General features: G+C 38.5%; 1 protein-coding gene across 3 annotated transcripts in view; it reads right to left on the bottom strand.

Moving 5' to 3' along the window:
* Positions 1–15,733, bottom strand: part of Arfip1 (ADP ribosylation factor interacting protein 1) — a 90,658-nt gene that overhangs the window by 70,107 nt on the left and 4,818 nt on the right. Inside the window, exon 2 of one of the 3 annotated variants that reach the window (XM_052180274.1) lies at positions 5,370–5,530. The exons of the other annotated variants lie outside the window; for them this stretch is intronic. The gene's annotated coding sequence lies outside the window, so the exon portion shown is untranslated. The remainder of the gene's footprint in view (positions 1–5,369; positions 5,531–15,733) is intronic. 3 annotated transcript variants of the gene reach the window in all.

Genomic DNA, 15,733 nt, shown 5'->3' with positions numbered 1-15,733 from the left:
CAAAGTAAAAGGCTGGAAAAAAAAAATTTACAAGCAAATGGTCCCAAGAAACAAACTGGAGTAGCCATTCTAATATCAAATAAAATCAATTTTCAACCAAAATTATCAAAAAAGATAAGGAAGGACACTTAATACTTGTCAAAGGAAAAAGATATCAAGATGAACTCTCAATTCTGAACATCTATGCTCCTTCTAATGAGGGGCACAAAGGTTACAGGAATGAAGTGCCCTCTCTGAGGTATGGAAAGGGGCAGAGCTTGGCCTGAGGTCAATGTCTCCTAGTTTTGAGCTGGTCCTTCTTCAGTTTCATTTAGCAGGTTCATCTGGAGCCATACTGAATTGACACTTTGTGATACATATACTCCTCATTTTAATAGATTGTGTTCATTTTAGTGGTGGAAGAAATTTCAGAGAGTATTTAAATTATGAACTTACTAGAATTGCTTTGTCTTTGTACAGGCAAACAAAAATGTGAATAATTTCATCTAACACAAAAGGCATTTATACTGCTGGTATTGTCTCAAGACAAACAAAATATGGTTTGTCTTGAGATGTATAATTAGTCCACTAAGCTGCGACCCTCCTTGTCTAAGCCTGAACTAGAACAATAGGGCTGGAACATCTGCAGCTTTTCATCTTGCTCTCTGCCTACTTTGTTCACTTCTTTTTATCTAGAATTGAGTGAAAGTAAAAATTTAATCATACAAAACTGGTAGAAAATACAACTACTAGAAAAAAAAACAACCAACTGAATATAAGCAATGTTGAAGTATGTTGGGGTACTTTTTAATGCCTTTTCAGAAAACTTTCTAAAAATATGGTAGATTTAGAAAGCATCTGAGGAAACATTAAGCTTCTTATTACACCTTTAATTTTGCTTGCTTGGTGGTAAACTTGGTTGAACAGTTACCTTGGTTTGAAATTAAACTGTTAATTAAATTGTTAAATAAGTTAAACTGCTGTTAATAATAAATGCCTTATATAGTTGGCAAGGCTGTAGATCTTTTCTATGAACATTCTAGGTTTTTCTAAGCAATTTTTAGAAATTAAATTTTATTGTGCATAAACTAATATGTTTCTAATATGTTTGTTTTCACCTTATTAAGATAACTTTTGGCCTTTGGATGAACTTTGTCAATAATACTTGTCTCTATGACAATCTACCTATAAAGTGCCAGTTGTCAAAACCTTTTGGGGTTTTGTTTGTTTTGTATTTTATTGGCTATTTTATTTATTTACATTTCAAATGTTATATCTATCCCCTTTCTCAGCGTCCCCTTTGGACACTCCCTATTCTACCCCCATCCCCCTGCCTCTATGAGGGTACTCCCCCACCCATCCCCAGTCCCCACCTTTTCCCAATGACATTCCCCTACTCTGGGGAATCGAGCCTTCACAGGACCAAGGTCCTCTCCTCCCATTGATGTGACCAGGCCATCCTCTGCTAAATATGTGACTGGAGCCATGAGTCTCTCCATGTGTACTCTTTGGTTGGTGGTTTAGTCCCTGGGAGCTCTGGGGGCATCTGGTTGGTTGATATTGTTGTTCTTCCTATGGGATTGCAAACCCCCTCAGCACCTTCAGTCCTTTCTCTAATTCCTCCACTGGGGACCCTGTGTTCAATCCAATGGTTGGCTGTGAGTATCTGCCTCTGTATTTGTCAGGCTCTGGCAGAGCCTCCCAGGAGGCAGCTATATCAGAATCCTGTAAGCATGCACTTCTTGGCATCTGCAATAGTGTCTGGGTTTGGTGTCTGTGCCTGGGATAGATCCCTGGGTAGGGCAGTCTCTGGATGGCCTTTCCTTCAGACTCTGCTCCACACTTTGTCTTCAACACCATCCCACTAGAGTGGGCACTCTACAGCTTTCTATATCAGACCATAATAAGGACAGAATTAAATTACAGATGTTAATGTGTAGAGCCTTTTTCTTCCTCACCTTTAAGTTATTTTGATAATCTCATGGCTTCAATAGACAAAGGATTCTCAATCCCATTATTATAAAGGAAGAAAACAGATGTGTTAAATCTGAACAATTATTGGATCTGAATAAGCATATGGGAATTTTGTTTCTCTTGAAACATACTTCCCCCCTTCTTTCCTCAATCACACCTGTTGACAGCCTCAGGACCTCCATTCATTCCTCACACACCAATCTTATTTTTAGCTTTGCTGTTACCTGCCTGGAAGATTCTTACTCTAGATTTTTGCATGACTCTCACCTCATTCAACTTTCTACTCAAACTCTGTATCCTCAGACAGTTAGCTCTGCCCAACTTTGTAAATGAGTCCTCTTTGGCACTTTTTGGCCTTTTGTCATGGTTTATGGCATATAACACATTACACTACAGAATAATAAACATAGTCAATACGTCTTGTCTCTATCTACACAATAAAAGCCAACTCTTCAATGTGACACTCAGAATCCTTCCAATTACTTTCTTTCCACTCATATGCTTCTTTAGATTTGTTAAATCAAACTCACTCTCCACAAACAGATTCCCCAATTTTCTCTTCCCATCTTTGGAAAGAACATCACCTGCATGCTCAATTCTACACACATTTCAAAAGTGTAATGCCATTGTCACTAACTATTCCTCTAAAGTGCCTCAACCTTTCATCCAAGTGCCACAACTTTTAATCTATGTTTCTCTACAGGCACCATTATCTTGTGATTTCTTTCTAAATTTCATCAATTAATCAACACAAGGACTTAATTCAAAGTCTAAATTTACTGTTTAGACCTCAGAATTACACAATAGAAGAATGCAAATAATTATCATTTTCCGTGAGTATTACAAGTGGTTATATAAAACTGCTAAATTAAGAGGAAGGCAGAAATGAACTCAGGCTTTAATTCTTTAACAATAAAACACAACTTGGTTTTCTTTGGTGTTATTTAAAGAATATACGTTTGTTTCCCAGTTTCTTGCTCCTATCTTTATGTTTTTCTATTTAGTTTCTTAAATTGTCTCATTTTTCTACTTTCAAGTGATGGTTCTTAATAACTCTGTTAACCTTTCCAAGATGCAAAATCTTCACGTGTAAACTTGGGAGGAAAACTTATGAAGATTATAGCATAAACCTAGTCATCTGTGAGTATCTCGGCGAGTTGTACAACAGGACTACTGCTGCACCTGGTTTACTCCACAAAACATACAGAGCTCCAATTCTATCCACACTATTTAAAAAGACGGGACTTCATTCTAAATGATAAACTTTAAAACTACAAAAGAGTCCCAAACCACACTATAAACTCTTATAACACTTTTAAGCTAGAGTGTAAATTCAGCTTACACTGACTTTAAAAATTACTATTCTTGCATTCTCTCTGGATGATGCCTACTTGGCTATGACAAAGACAAAGAATACTTACCAAGGAGTTAATGATAATTTGCTTTGGACAACCCATTATTTGGCAGTCGTTTCCTTCAGATCACTATCATCCAAACTTTACTATTTACTGAGCAGAGAATTTCTACTTCAGCATCTTTCAGAGTGCCATCCACAAGTAGGAAACTCACAGTGGCAAGCAGCAAACAATAATCCTAGCACATACTGTCATGGAGCCATCACTGGCTGGGCTGCAAACCTTCCCTGTAGCTTGCAAACACCTACCTTCCCTGATTAGCTCTCAACGGTATAAATTCAGAGAGATAATCACAGAAAGTCAAACCATGAGCAGGAGTAGATATATATAGTACACATACTGTCAGATGATAACTAGCCAAGTTACCTTACACTACAAAGAATCCACACAATCAGATTTGGTGCTCTGCACCTATAATATCAGCAACTCAGGAGGCTGAAGCAGGATGATCTCAAGTTCATGAACAGCCTGGACTATGAGGCAATACCTGAAACAAAGAGTGGGGCAGGGAGTAGGGAGGAAGAGGAAGAAGAATCTTATATAAATAACACCTATTTCCCAAACAGAATTCATCAACTATCAACATTTAGACAAAAAAATCAATCATCACCAGGTTTGGTGGCACCCAGCGTTAATCCCAGCACCACGGCAGACCTCTGAGTTCAAGGCCAGCATGGTCTAGAGTGAGTTTGAGGACAGCCAAAGTTACACAAAGAAACCCTGTCTTGAAAAACAACAAAAGGTCAAAATCCTATATTACAGCATGTCACACAGAAGTCTGGGAATACAGCTGGGCAGTACAGCAGTTGTCTAACCTACAATAGGCCCTGGATTTAATCCCCATTCCTGAAAAATGGGGGGGGGGGGCAATATTTGTCACACAAATTCTAGCTATTCTGCATAGCTGAAGAATAATGAGTCTTTATAAGTGGCAGATTGGTTCAGAAACATTGAATCTGCAGTCAGTAGGCCCCATGTTGTATTCTTGCCTTACCAAATCCTGTCTTTTGTCTGTCTGAAAGTTAAATTTATTCAACTAAAACAATAGAAAAGAAATAGCTGCTTTAATTGTTGAATTGTTCTATAGATCTATGTGGAACAAGAGAAAGCATTATATTATTATGTGCCCAAAACAGCTGACTTGCGTTCAATTTAAACAAATTCACTATTTAATCTTTTCCCCCCATTTAATGACCATAGTCTATTCTTTCTCTTTTGTTTCCTTCCTTCTTTCCTCCCTAATTAATCTTTCTTCCTAGTTCGATGAGCTACAATAGTCAACCTTATAGTGTTTCATCAGAATCAATTATAGAAGCTTCGAAAGAAACAAAGAAAGAAAGAAAGAAAGAAAGAAAGAAAGATAGATCAATCGATCGATCAAGCCTGGCACCGGTGGTCTTTAAACACTCTCGTCCGGGTTCAGACTCACGCTTAGGGAGTGAGCATTCACAGGAGCAGACAAGCCACAGCGGGAGCCACCTAGGACACAGAAGACTACTAGTATTTGGACAGAAACTTCGGACCACTGTCATAGTTCATTATACATATTAAATAAAACCTATACAGCTTTCATTTTAATTTTGATGTGACAAATAAGCTTTACCTTTTAGAGTTTGAGACCCAGCAAGTGTTTGTTAGAGATTCTAGTTATGTGATGTTTTTATTTATAAATTAATTTCAATAAAGCAATTTTAGTTTTTTTAAAAGCTATTCTTAGAAGGCAGGAGAGATGGCTCAGCAGTTAAGAGCCCTGACTGTTCTTCCTAGGGATCTTGAGTTCAATTCCCAGCAAGCACATGGTGACTTACAACCATCTGTAATAGGATCTGATGCCCTCTTCTGATGTGTCTGAAGACAGCTACAGTGTACTCTCTCTATATATATATCTTTTTTTAAAAAAGCTATTCTATAAAGCTTTAGGTAAGTTACTCCTTATTTCGAAGACGCCTCTCTCATTTTATCTTGTCACTATGCACAAGAGTTTATTATTGAATAGTATACCTTTAGCCAGCTCAGCCAGTCTGGACAGTCTGGGGCCTCAATTAAGATGGGCTGACCTTACAAAGCAATACAAACAGCACCCAATCACCTCAGCTCTAGCCTGGGCTTCTGTGGATGCTGCGCTGTACCGAGAGGAGCATCACCACTGCAATCAGACAGACCTAAAAGTGAAATGTGTTGGGCACACATTAAACATACAGTTAAAAGACTGGCATCGCCCACTGACATTCTCATAAATACTGCACAGCATAACTAACTTATTTGTGATGAGAATTTGTTTTACAAAACTATATGGAGCTATATAAATTATCTATTGATTACATAGGTGATGTTTCTAAAAAAAACAAACAGAAAAAGTACTTATATAGAATGAAGAAAACAATTTTATAAAACCATATATATATATATATATATATATGAGAAACTTCAAAAGACTGTCAACTTGATCTGACAGATAAAAACTGATCAAATATCTAAAGTCAAATGTTAGTGATCTGTGGTCTTCCAAGGCAAAGCTGCAAACTAGCACTCGCACCTCTTTCCAGATACTGGAAAAGTAACCTTCAATCCTGGAAACTGGTGTGACTGCTTGCTGTGTAAGTGAGACAAAACTCTCCAATGTCATGTGATAAAAGCTTAATGAGCTACTCCTGCTTCTCATGTATCAATAAAACACAGGAATGTCACCCCAGAGAAGAGCACAGAAGTTCCAAAAGGTGCCCTCAGCCTACAGTGCAGGGAGGCCAAACTGCAGGACGCCATGCTAAAGTACAAGAGATGGGTTTCTCCTCTCAAAATAGACTAGAAAGAACATTTTTATTGTTAGCAAAAAGAATCAAATACCACATTAAGAAAATAATACAGTCCTGGAGAGACAGCTCAGCAGGTAAGAGCACTGAGTGCTCTTCCAGAAGTCCTGAGTTCAATTTCCAGCAACCACATGGTAGGTCACAATCATCTGTAATGGGATCAGATGCCCTCTTCTGGTGTGTCTAAAGACAGCTAGTGTACTCATACATAAAATAAATAAATCCTTAAAAAAGAAAATAATACAAAATTGCTGAGTGGGATTTAGCCCAAGAACACAGGATTGGTTCAATTAGAAAAATGTATTAATATATACCATCCTCATAAATTTAACAGAGTAAACATATAGTCTTTCTAAGTACACTGAGATGGAGTATAACTGGCAAAATTAAACTCATTCAAAATTAAATACTCAAAGAAATAGAAATATAACTGAAAGTGCCTTAGTATAAGATATATGTGTTCTATATCTTATTTAATATCTATATCATTTAATAAAGAGATAACAGGCATTTCCACTAAGATTGAGAATAAGGCAAAAATCTCAGCCATCTCCACTATTATTCAACATTATATTAGAAGTCATGACCAGTCTAACCAGTTAAGAGAAATCAGAGTCATAATAAAGAACTTTATCTCTATTTGCAAACAATAGGCAGTACATCCGTTCCCCAAAAGAATCAATTATAAAAGTAATTCAAAATGAAAAGAATTACCTGAAGTAGCAGACACAAAATGTTCAAATATCACTGAATATATAACAATAATCAGTAAACCAAATGACAGGGAAAAAATCCCATTTGTAATAACAAGACTAAATAGCAATAAAGTAAGCAATGTATAAATGCACACTGTAGCATTCTTTACAACCATAAACCACTGGAAATCATCTGTGTCTATACATACAAAAGTGATTAAACTACATCTAAACCAGGCAAGTCCAACTTTTGACACTGAAATGTTGCCATACACAAGGTTCATGCTCAAGAACTCTGTAGTTAAGAAAAAAAGTGTCATGATGTCCTAAGTTTACAGTTTTGTGTTGGGCCACATTTATAACTATCTAAGGCCCCATGTGGTCCACAAGCTATAGGTTGGACATGTCTGAAACTCTATAACTGCTTACTGAAAAATCAAAGTCTGAGAAGCTATGTTTTGCTACCTCTATCTAAAAAGGAATATAGGAAAATAGGCAGGAAGTATAACTCAGAAACAAGATAGATGGTTCATCTACAGGGGCAGTGAGAAAATGGTGGGATGAGGAGAAAAGGGATAGATGGGAACCGTGGAGCTAGCAAGGATGAGGAGGTACTGATGCCTCTAGTTAGTTTTAAAACTAACTCTGACTCTTAGAGCTGTAATAATGCTCACACTCCTTGAAAATAATTTTTATGAAAACTATAACTAACCAGGATGGAGTGGAAACTGAAAAACAAAAATTCTAAGAAACCAATCTGTGTAGTAAACAGATAACTAAGAAAGCAGAGAGGAAAGGGTAATCAAATAGAGTACCCAGCTGGGCACGCAGCATCTGCATAGCCCCACGTGGGAAAGGCAGAAGCAGCATCATTTCAAGGTCAGACTCAGCTGTGCATAGAGTTTGAGGCTACCTAAGGGTTAAATGAAAATCTGTTTAAAGGGGAAAAAGTTAAGAAAGAATATATAGATACTGGGACTACATTTCAAACAGTCACAGGAAAGTTATAAGGAAGGAAAAGACTAACACGAACCTGTGGGGTTGGTCTGGAATCAAACTTTTAATATGTCTGTGTTTATGTGCATTAGTTTTCGAGCTCTGTCCTGAGGTCTAGAAAGACTAAGTGCTCTTGTGCCCAGTCTTGGTCTCTAAATAGCATTCTCCAATGAAAAGAATAAAGATTCTGGGACAAACATTTCACTCTAAGGATGATTCAAGAAAAATAGAAATGACTACAATATCATCGGATGTCAGAAAATAAGGAAAATTTCCAAGAAGAATGGGAGCATATCCAAAGAAATCAGGTGTCAACCTGAAGGAGCCACTAGTTGCTAAAGCTGGCTTAAACTGGGTAACTTCAACAAGATGGCACTTAAAGAAACAGACTAACAGGAGCAAGCCCTTAACCCCATAGCAAATAAAAAAGTAAATGGGGAAAAGACCCTTACTTAAAGACCCTCGGAACTAAAAATTCAGAATGGAAACAAATGGTGAGATGGCACAAAGGGCTCAAAGCACTTGCTGTGCACACCTGAGGTCTGAGCCAGGCACCCACATAAAAGCTGGGCACAGCCATGGTGAATGGGCATAGGCAAGGATTGCTGAAGCGTCCTGACCTCCAGGCCAGCTTCAAGTTCAGTAAGAAAGCACTGGTCCCAAAGGAATGAAGTGGAGAGTGAGTGAGCAGACACCTGATGTCCTCCTCCTCAGGGTTTCCTGGGAACTCACAGCAAGCTGGCACCCACATGTGCTCAGACACTATCCATACAATTGGCAGGCTGAGGCATCAGCACTTCAAGTCTGAGGCCAGTTTTGGCTGCATCTTGAGTTTCTGGGGATGCGTAGTGAGACCTTTGTCACCAAAGGGAGTCACAGATTGAGGAGGAGAACAGGAAAAAGGATCATCAGATAAACATTAGAGACCAAACCCACTTGATAGATGCTAAAATTGGAGGGCAAATTTATGAGAAAAAAAATGGATCAAGATTGATTTTCCAGATTTTCCCACAATATACAAACTAAAAGAGAAAAAACAGTAACTTCACAGTAGAAAAACTCAGCATACAAACTCAAAGAGACCAAAGAACGATGACAAATGAGATACATTGTTTCCATGGTATTCTTGCCAAAGCTGTGTAGGCCTGAATTAATCATGAAAATAAAATAAACACAAATTAAGAGGCTGTGGTGGCTAGAATGTGAATAGCCTTCATAGGGTCATATGTTTGAACATCTAGTCATCCGGAAGTGGGCTATTTGAATAGAATTAAGAGGTGTGGCTTTGTTGGGGGAAGTGTGTCACTGGGTTTGGGTTTCAAAAGCCCATCCCAGACCCAATATGTATGCACATGTGAGCGTATTCACATACACACACACATACATACATACACACACACACACACACACACATACACACTCACACTCTCCCTCTCCCCCCCCCACACATTCCTCCTCCTCTTCTCTGCCTACAGATCAGAACGTAGAACTCTGAGCTACCTCTCCAGCACCGTATCTACCTGAATGCAACCATGCTCCCACCATGATGATGGAGTACCCTGTATAACTGCAAGCAAGCCCACAATTAATGCTTTTATTTATAGACAGATACATAGATAAATAGATAGATGCCTTGTCACAGTGTCTTTTCATAGCAACGGAAACAGTCACTAAGGCACAGTCTATAAACTATCTGATCATACTTGTCAAAAAGTATAATTTTCATGACAGACAAGGAAATTTACAGAGTAGAAAAGACTATGGAAGCTGAACATAGTGGCACACACCTTTTGTCCCAGCATTTGTGAGACAGAGCCAATGAGTTCAAGACCTCCCTCATCTACTTAAGTGAGTTTCAGGACAGAGCAAAATACTGAGACCCTACCTCAAAAAGAGGAGGAGGAGGAAGAAGAGGAAGAGGAGGCGGAAGAGGAGGAGAAAAGTATGGAACCAGAACTAAATTCAGTGCAGGATCCTTCCTAGACAGGATCCTGAAATTGAAAAATGGTAGCTAAAAATTTAGGCTAATTTCAACAAGGGCAGCTTGTCAGTAATGTTATACTAATGTTGATTATTTACTCTTGATAATTACAGTTTTCTAAGATATTTGCAATAAGGGGAACAGGGTGGGCGATATAAGAAATGCTATTTTGCAACTGTTAAAGAACCTAAAATTAGAACAAGGACTTTAAATAATAAACAATTCTAAGCAGAAATAGAGAAACTGCCTTGAGCTAGAAGGGAAATTTTCTTCCGCTGAGATGGGAATGGAAGGAGAAAGCCTACATGTGGAAAATCAAAGACAGCTCAGGCACTCACTTTCCTTGTTCTCTCTGTGAGAAGGGACTAACCGTCTCCAAGATCAAGCAGCAGCAATTAGGAAACTATGAGATGACCACAGAAATGATCAAGGCAGACAGAGGCTACAGCATTTCTGAGAACTGCAGAGATATAAAATCCATGTGATTTTACCTATTCCATTCCACTCCATGCTTATTGTTTAAAGCTATGTTTGTAATAACTTAGATGACTAATACACATACATAATGAGACTTAAAAGTCACATTTGTGGGGCTGGAGACATAGCTCAGCTGTTAAGAGCACATACTGCTCTTGTAAAGGACCCAAGTTTGGTTCCCAGAACCCATTTCAGGTCACTCACAACGACCTGTAATCCTACTCCAGAGGAACTCAGCACCTCTGACCTCTGTAGCTTCAGACCCACACACACACACACACACACACACACACACACACACACACACACACACGCATAAGCACACATACACACACTTAAAAAAAAACATTAAAAAATAAAGTATAGTGGCGCAGGCCTTTAATACCAGGACTCAGTAGGCAGAATTAGGCAGATCTCTTGAATTCAAGGCAAGCCTGGTCTTCACAGCAAGTTCCAGGACAGCCAGGGCAAAACAGAGAAACCTTATCTTGAAAAACAAGAAAAGTTAGTGACATGTAATTTGTGCTCTGTGTGTGTGTGTGTGTGTGTACATACACATGGCATGCAGGAAGATCATTCATGCCTCAAACCTTACCAGCTTAAGCTAATGAGACTCTGACATACATTCATTCTTTCTCTCTCTCTCTCTCTCTCTCTCTCTCTCTCTCTCTCTCTCTCTCTCTCACACACACACACACACACACACACACACACAGAGTAAGACATCCATTTTCTGCCAGTGGCATAGCTCAAGTGGTAGTCTGTAGTACTCTGAATTAGCAAGGCCATGACTTAAATGCCTACCCACTCTCACAAAAAAGATACACCTTTTCTGATCTTTATAGAAATGTAACTTTTTTTCTTTTCTTTCTTTGTTTTTTTCTTTGCTTTCTTTCTTCCTTTCTTCCTTCCTTCCTTCCTTCCTTCCTTCCTTTCTTTTTCTTTCTGGTTTTTCGAGATAGGTTTCCTCAGTGTAGCCCTGGCTGTCCCCGGACTCACTCTGTAGACCAGACAGGCCTCAATCTGAGAGATATGCTGGCCTCTGCCTCCTGAGTGCTGGAATTAAGGCATGCACCCCCATTGCCTGGCTAAATTTAGCCATTTGTAATACCATCTTTCAAACAGAATAATAAATTACTACTACAAATTACCACTAATGTTCAGGCTCTCATAGGCCAGTTATATTGTAGGCCAAATGTCTTATGCTATAGCTCAGACTAATTCTCTATAATAAGGCAGAGGTATTTACTAGCTAATAAAATACTAATTAGCAGTCATATATATATATATATGCATGCTTGAAGTTTGTAAGTCAATTACAATGGTTTGAGATTCTTTAGCTTTTACTATATAAAAATGATTTCTATACTGAATAAAGTAACATATTCAGAGGAAAGTCAAATGAAAAATTTAAGGTGGGAGAATTTAATAAGGGGAGTTCTGTGTCCTACAAAACTTAAATGCAATCAGGGTCTTTTTAGAACCCAGTGAAACAGAGCAACAGGTACTAGATTTGCCTGATTCCCCAAAATAAGAAACAAAAGACTCTGGACAACATTGAAAAGGCAAACTCCCAGTAGTCATAGTCTCTGTGAACCACTGAGTCTAAAGACTCCAAAGGTTACTATTAGACATCTATGAGATGAGAGCTACTGAACAGATATGAGAGTTTTGCAAACTAACATGCCATATACCACAGGAGCTATGAAGATAAGCTGAAGAGAAACAGACACCGCAAGGCAGACATAAACATAAAAATGTTGTATATCATATTGAATATGAATTTAAATTCTTCTTTTAATAAAGAAAGTATATTATGGAATCTAAAGCAAAATTCACTTGAATACACACAAGACTTGAAAAAACTTACAGATTTTAAAAACATAATGTGATACTTCAGCCAGGCATGATGGTTCACACTGGTAATTCCAGCACTTAAGAGGTGAAGGCAAACCAACAGATTAGGGAAAGATCTTTATCAATCCTACACACAACAAAGGGCTAATATCCAATATATACAAAGAACTCAAGAAGCTAGACTCCAGAGAACCAAATAACCCTATTAAAAATGGGAAACAGAGCTAAACAAAGAATTCTCAACTGAGGAAACTCAAATGGCTGAGAAACACCTAAAGAAATGTCCAACATCCTTAGCCATCAAAGAAAAGCAAATCAAAACAACCCTGAGATTCAACCTCACACCTGTCAGAATGGCTAAGATCAAAAAAAAAAAAAAAAAAAAAAAAAAAAAATCAGGTGACCACAGATGTTGGCTAGGATATGGAGAAAGAGGAACACTCCTCCATCGCTGGTGGAATTGTAAGCTGGTGGGACTGCAAGCTGGTACAACCACTAGGGAAATCAGTCTGGCAGTTCCTCAGAAAATTGGACATAGTACTACCTGAGGACCCAGCTATACCACTCCTGGGCATATACCCAGAAGATACTCCCAACATGTAATAAGGACACATGCTCCACTATGTTCATAGTAGCCTTATTTATAATAGCCAGAAGCTGGAAACAACCCAGATGTCCCTCAACAGAGGAATGGATGCAGAAAATGTGGTACATTTACACAATGAAATACTATTCAGCTATTAAAAACAATGACTTATTCGCAGGCAAATGGATGGAACTTGAAAATATCCTGAATGAGGTAACTCAATCACAAAAGAACACATAGGGTATGTACTCGCTGATAAGTGGATATTAGTCCAAAGTATTCAAGTGGCTATTAGCCCAAAAGTTCGGAATACCCAAGATTTAATTCACAGACCATATGAACCCCAAGAAAAAGGAAGACCAAAGTGTGGGCACTTCAGTGCTTCTTAGAAGGGAGAACAAAATACTTACAAGAGGAAATATTGGGACAATGTATGGAGCAGAGACTAAAGGAAAGGCCATCCAGAGACTGTCCCACCTGGGGATCCATCCCACATACAGCCACCAAACCCAGACACCATTGTGGATGTCGGGAAGTGCTTGCTGACAGGACCCTGATATGGCTGTCTCCTGAGAGGCTCTGCCAGAGCCTGACAAAAACAGAGGCAGATGCTCGCAGCCAATCATCGGACTGAGTACAGGGCCCTCAATGAAGGAGTTGGAAAAGGGACTGAAGGAGCTGAGGGGGGTTGCAGCCCCATTGAGGGAGCAACAGTGTCAACCAGCCAGAGCCTCCCCCCCCCCAGGAGCACCCGGGGACTGGACCTCCAACCAAAATGTACATTTGAAAGGACCCATGGCTCTGGCCTCATAGACAGAGGATGGCCTTGATAGACATCAATGGAAGGAGAGGCCCTTGGTTCTGTGAAGGCTCAATGCCCCAGTGTAGGGGAAAACCGGGGCAGGAAGGCAGGAGTGGGTGGGTGGGTGGGGGAGCACCCTCATAGATGCAGGAGGAAGGAGGATGGGATAGGGGATTTCTGAAGGGGAGACCTGGAATGGGGAAAACATTTGATGTAAATAAAGAAAATATCCAATAAAAAAAAAAGAAAGAAAATAAAAGAGGTAAAAGCAAGAGTTCAAAGTCATCCTCAGCCTCACAGTGAGTTCAAGGCCAGCCTGGGCTATCTGAGATCTCAGCTCAAAAATCTTTTGTAAAATATTAAAAGTGTGAGTCTTCAAACAAATGTGTTAAGAGTTATTCTCTGTGGGAATACTTTAATAAAAACATTCTGAGGAACACTACAAATGGAAGTATAGGGTAATGCGGAACACTAAGGGTAGAAACAGCAAGCTTTGGACTGCTTTGATCTAACTTTGCTTGATTTTTTTTGCAGTGTTTTATGTTTGATTTTCCTGAGCCCGGTAACTATTGTAATGACTAGTGGCTCTATTTTCTTGAGATTATTTTTTCATTCAGTTAGGTTTGATGAACAAGAAGACTGTTTTAATGTCACAACTTAATGTCAACAATGTCACAAATGAATCTTCATGACAAACTAATTTACAGTTTAAGAAATAGAGTGACTCCATTAATTAACTCTATATATTTAGAACTGTTTAAAATTGAAAGTAATAACCAAAACATATAAGTTTCCTTGTCAAAACAACTTAATTGTCTTCTATGACAGTCTTCCTTTTTTTCTTTTTTTTTTTTCTTTTGGTTTTTTTGGATTTGGTTTTTTCAAGAAAGGGTTTCTCTATGTAGCCCTGGCTGTCCTGGAACTCACTCTGTAGACCAGGCTGGCCTCGAACTCAGAGATCCACCTGCCTCTGCCTCCCAGAGTGCTGGGATTATAGGCGTGCGCCACCACCACCTGGCAACAGTCTTCCTAAAACAAAGCAAAAACTCCTTTCCTTACATCCCAATAAAAATTATACTGAAATGAAAATGGCTTTCCATATAACATATTCAAAGTATATTATATTGCTTTTCACAAGCAGAATAGCCAAATAAAAAGAAATAATACTTCTGTCTTTATATCAACAACTATCTGGTAACTGTTTTGATAGCTGTTCATCTTAATAGAGTAATAAACTGAGTTTGCATTGCTTAATAAAATAAATGCATCAGTCTGGAATTCAGAAGTAGAAAGCTTTGAATTACAGTTAGCTCTTAATTATATGTCATAAAGAGAAAAACGGGTAAGTTAATCTAGCAGATGGTCAACAATAGCTACCCCTATCACCATAACCAATCTTTAAAATATGTAATAAAATCAACTATTTGGAAATGCCTTTTTCTTCTCTCCATTGTGTTACAGAGAAACTAATGCAATGGAAAGTGGTAAGATTCTCAAAATTACATTACTCTCTGAAAAGGAAACTAGCTGTGAATAAATGTTAAGTTATTCAGTCTAGTGTGGCCTCTTTCCTTCACAGATGGCTCGCTGAGCTCCAGCATGCCAGCAGTGGAGCCAACCAAGAGCCATTAACACTACAGTGTTTGCTATTTACTGTAATTGATTTCATTCCAAAATCCAACAACTTACTTGTTACTTGGTATTACATATACGAACTGCTTTGCTCTCTTAGTAATTGGTCATTGGAAAGTTAATAAGTTACCCAAAACCATATCAAATAAACCCCCTCAAAATTCAAGGCAGAAATTCAGTAGAAAAAGAGCTCATAATAAGCACAGTTTAATATAGACAGATACAGATCATCATACAAAATATTTAAATACATTCTTGTTCCTATACAAATTAGCACACACACAATATTTCCTTGCTCTATCTCCTGAGAGGCCCTAGAAGCAATGACAAGCAATGTTCTCAGCAGAGAGAGCACACATAGTCCAGATACTGGTTTCTAATAGCATTTTCCAATAAAAAGCATGGTCACTCTGGGAGAATGGATAGTTCAAGGACCAGGGAGGGTAATACCCTATATGATCAAGGAGAATCGTGTAGACGAGAAACTAAAACCAAATGAACAACCTCAAAAAGTGCTTTAAAAGAAAGC

Source organism: Apodemus sylvaticus, chromosome 4, assembly GCF_947179515.1.
Source record: "Apodemus sylvaticus chromosome 4, mApoSyl1.1, whole genome shotgun sequence".
NCBI lineage: Eukaryota > Metazoa > Chordata > Mammalia > Rodentia > Muridae > Apodemus > Apodemus sylvaticus.
The sequence above is the reverse complement of the archived record's forward strand: the minus strand, read 5'-3'. Positions and strand labels throughout refer to the sequence as shown.